At 37.6% G+C, this 4,907-nt stretch overlaps 1 pseudogene; it reads right to left on the bottom strand.

Annotated features, from left to right (window-relative positions):
• Positions 1-575: 575 nt before the first annotated feature.
• LOC149204827 (26S proteasome non-ATPase regulatory subunit 8 homolog A pseudogene) lies at positions 576-1,320 on the bottom strand (annotated as a pseudogene).
• Between the last annotated feature and the right edge of the window lie 3,587 nt (positions 1,321-4,907).

Below are 4,907 nucleotides of genomic sequence, written 5' to 3'. Positions count from 1 at the left end.
CATTTACTCCAACTATTTCTGGTATCCCTACCTCTACAAAAGAAGTTCCGCAGTTACAAGAGGACATTAGAACTGATCCTAGTGTAATAGTAAACACTTCTATTCCTAAACTAGCTCCATCTAGGGTTGATTAAGAAGGTGTTACACCTCCAGCATCTATTGCTGCAGAATCTATACCTTCTTCGCCACCATAAATATTTTACGGACCTGACAGTCTACCTCTTCCACCTAGATTGATTGCTATAGAAGATATTACGGAGGATCTTCCATCTAGTACTCCATCACATTTTGGAATTGGGATCCACCTATATCCTTCTACTTCAGAAGTTAATACCCAGAGAATTGGAAAGGGTGGAAGTAATAATCATGATGGATTCTTTGGGTTTCACTCGATGACCCACATTTATGAGCATTCGATTAGATATTATTTGATGCGAAAAAAATATTCAATCGAGTTATATTTGTGGCATTTATCAAGTTATCACTGGACTTTTCCTTTGTGAACACCCTTTACCAGATTATTTGGCTTCTCCTTGCTATTTTGATATGATATGGTGTGATGAATGATTATAAACTCAAATTATTTTGCAAATTGTTGCAAATGCAAAGCTCATGAGAAAACAGACTGGTTTGAAGATCCTCATGGAATTTGAATGCGAGCAAGAAAAAGATCTTTGGACAGAGAGTAAAGAAGGGAAGAGAGTAAAGATTTGCTTAGCATCCTGTAGTGAAAAATAATCATATGCCTTCTCACTACAGCCGTGATTTCATCTCTAATAGTTTTTGCAAGAAGGTCCATGAAATAAACATAAGTTTCTTGCAGGACTGCCTACCGAGCACTGAGAACACGATTATAAGCACCTTTCATGAATGATTGCTCTAATTGACAACATGATTAATGCATGGATTCTCAAGTGCCTCAGGTGAAAGGAGCTCCAACTATGTGTGAAATTCTGAAATTCTATTTTGCACCAGAAGACACAGCAAATTGAGCCCCAGGATTAGATATTCCTGAGTAGTTGGTGGAATAAGATCTCTTGTATCTATGTAATATAGCTTCAGCTACAAGAAGTCCCTCTCAAAGGCATCTTGATCTTTAGTTTTTACACTAAGAACAACAACATGCTCAAAAATATCCAATGCTAGCATCAGTTCATGAATTGTTGCAAGTGATTCACACTGCAAGGGAGGGAGGGTTGAAAATCCTGTCAACATAATCAGTGGAGACAGTAAAATTGAACATGTTGACAGATCATTTCTGGTATAAATAGCTTTGAAGAAAATGAATACTTGAGATACATCCGAGATTGTGCCTTACATGGCTTTCCTTTCTTTGGAACGACGATAATCCGTTATTTCAACACCTTCAAACCCTGCAACTAGTTACTAAGAAGACTTTCGCTGCAATTTAAAGCCAAAGGGAAAAACTGAACAAGAAATAGGTTCAACAGGAAAATAGTTACGAAAAGGTTAGCTCCAAGCCTTGTGATGTTGAATCCTTAGTTGAGATATCTTTCCAGTCTCTGATGTTCCGAATATTTCCTAGAGGCAGAGGAGTGGAAGAGTATTGTGAGCAGGGTTAGCATAGAGAGCTAGAGAAATAAACCCATGGCTTTGAGCATCTGTCGAAGGAAATAACACTAAAGGTGGGCATCTTTTATAAACAAAAATAATACAGAAAAATTCAAGCCTTCAACCATTCTTCAAGGCCTTGAGAGGCTCAATAGTGAGGGATTATTTTTAAGTAAGGAAAACTAATGAGTTCCCACAAATTATCGAGGAAGGATAAACTCAAGAAATTGATGAATACTTTTCTGATGTGAGGTATAGGCTGGTTATATCTGTAGTGAGTAATTTTGGTCGCTCTATTTAATTTTATATGTTGGTCATGAGGTAACTCTTATGCATATGTAGTGGATTACAGTCATTGTTGCTAGTTGGTTGGAGGATTAAGTCTTTGCGTTTAAGTCCTCGTACATACATTGAATATAGATATTGCACATTGCTTTTTTGGTTCACATTTACAGAGGATATTGTAGTAACATTGAATTGTGAGTGGCTTTTTCTTCTTCCTCATTGGTTAATAGTTGTGATCGGTTTCTTTAAAGTGTAAGTTTGATAATGAAGAAAGTGATCAGACTTGATAATGCATTAGAGTTGTTAAATACTCTGATACATTCTAGTGTTGATGGCATGGTAAAAATCAGTAAAGACACTCTTTTCGACATTAAAATTTGTCTACAAAATGCATAAGAAAACATGGAATTTTTGCAGTTGGAGTCCAAGTTCCAGTGAGATGAACTTCAACATATTTCATTTTAGGTTTTATTTTCTGGGATTTGTCATTCTAAATTGTCTTCTGCTCAAAACAATCCTCTGTTCAAGGTTAAAACAAACACCCATCAACAGCCAACAAGTGATAAAATCAGTAAGGTTGAGGAAGATTCACATTCAATGCCTAATGCAACAACAGATTTGAATGCAAAAGCATAAATTCAGCCTGCACTTCCCAAATTGGTCATCAGACCTTGGGAAGAACTTCTCCATAACAAGAATAGAACATGTCTTGGATATGATAAGGAGGTTTCCTTTCATATTCTAGATTACTCAAAGCCCAACCAATTCTAGAGTGTTGGATTTCTTCATGACAATTCACCTTTAGCTTTTCCAGATTCTTCTCCTCTTCCATAGCAACAACAACATATTGTGAAATGCCAACACTGTCACTGAGTTGGCCATATGAAAGATCACTTTTTTGATATTCAGCCATGTAAGCACTGTCATAAAACTTGTCATTCTTCAAACATATGCTTCAAAAACAAGCGTCCTACAAGAACAAAGATTCATCTTAGATGGATCACTTCTTGGCCAAGGGTATCAACAACCAAGAAGATATTTCAGTTATATGTCCCAACTTGTTCTAGACTATTGAACAGTCTTGCAGTTGAGTTTTCTCCATCATCTCACCTTGTATTTGACAGAGGGGGGGGGGGGGGGGGGGGGGGGGGGAAATGATGGTCATCTATAAGCTTCAAAGCCACATTAAGAGAGCCTGAGCCACAACCTGCCATACTATATTCAAATTTGTAGCTAGAGACAAATATGCCCTTGAGCATGCCTTAATTCGGTGATGCCTCTTCAAAGAATTGGAAAAACTTCCTCTAACAAAATACTTTAGCTTCTTGTCAGTTTTGGAAGAGTTCTAGGAATTGCATTAAGCATTCCAGAGTTGGTGGTAATCCTTAAACCTTCACAGGTTGAGACCTCCCTTTTCAGCTTAAGGTTCTCCCTTTTATGCGGGGTGAGACCTCCCTTTCATGGTTGAAGTTTTCTCTCTCCAAAAAATCTGGACACTTCCTCTAGAAGAAGACTTCAACTTCTTGCCAGACGTGGAAGAGTTCTGGGAACTGCACTAAGCATTCTAGTATTGGTGGTCATCCTTAACCCACCTCCCTTGATGCCAACATCTCAGAGAGCACATTCAACCTAGTGTTGCCATGCATTTTTGCACGTTTTGTATTACAACTCTCTTCTTGGAATCATACATAACCCTTCAGATTAAGGGGGGAATGTTGGACACCTAATCCTCTAAGGGTTGGTGTGGAAGCTGAACAACCAAAGGGAGTCCAAGGGACCACTTGGAATATGAAACCAAGAGTCACTCCTATGTATTATAAATATGTATCATTGTGAATAAGAAAAACAATATAATGTTTATCTTTCATATTTCCTCGCAATGTATATGTTTAGTAGAGGCAATGCTAGTGTCATTCAATGCCTCCTATCACCAGTGACAAAATGGGCCCTTATCATGTCTTGTTAGGGTCCCACAGTCAAATTTTTGTCATTCCATTAGGTCATCATGCAAAAATTTGGTCACTGGATATAGTCCTAGTTTTGTCTCAAATCCTTTTAAATAATTTTTATTCCTTTCTACCTCATATCACCTTTGTGCTGAGTGTGCTTCAGTCATTAGTTGTCTTCATCATCATATTCATTTTTATCATGATTTCATTTAGCCAAGGTTCCCATTAGGTTTTAGCGTTTTCGAGGTCTCCATTAGGTTTTATGGTTCCCAAGTCATCATTTCATAATATTTCATCATCAACTTCAGGGTTCATTACATCAAATCAAAGTAAGTGTCCATGTGTTTACCATATTTGTTTGTCAATTTTTCTTGGAAAGTTCATTTCCCTCTACTAGGGTTTTGAGGGCATTTTTCTTTGTTTCATGACCTCCATGGTAAAAATATCAACAAAACTTGTATCTTGAAGCTCATACACCTTCCCCTATCCTTAATATACCTTCCTAAACACTTCTGATCAATCCTATCCCTCAAAATCACCATTTTCCCACAAACCCTAGCATATTACCACAATTTTACACTTTTCTAGGTTAGGCCTGTGTTTCTCCCTGTTGGACCCCTTCCCCTCACTCAATCCTTTAAATTACATTTTCCCCTACTTCCTAATGTCCCTCCCTACCTCCCAAATTTTTCCTAATAATTTAGAAGCCCCCTATCCCCTTTATTTCCCTTCATTCTTATCAATTGCCCTAATCCCTTGTTTTCCCTACACTAAACCCTAATTTTCTCTCCCATTAAGCTAGGGTTTTCTATGGGATCAGAGATATCTCAGCAGAGGAGGCATAAGGGAGGTCATATCAGAAATTATGAGGCCATTTCAGCTCATAAACATCATTTCTCCATCATTTTTTCAAGAAATCATTCCATGGGACAAATCATTTGTCACACATAGGGCCAGTTTTTTTCAAAGGATAGTTCTGAGCAAATGGAGATGCATTTCAAAAAAGAGAAAGAGGTTTTCGTTAATAATACACCAAGGAAAGAAAACGTCCTTCAGGATTTACACTGTTATCATATAATGGGAGATATACAACTTTCATGG

The sequence above is a fragment of the Pinus tabuliformis genome, chromosome 1_2 (assembly GCF_031772625.1).
Source record: "Pinus tabuliformis cultivar Carrire ecotype Pingquan chromosome 1_2, CPIR1, whole genome shotgun sequence".
Classification (NCBI taxonomy): Eukaryota; Viridiplantae; Streptophyta; class Pinopsida; order Pinales; family Pinaceae; genus Pinus; species Pinus tabuliformis.
The sequence above is the reverse complement of the archived record's forward strand: the minus strand, read 5'-3'. Positions and strand labels throughout refer to the sequence as shown.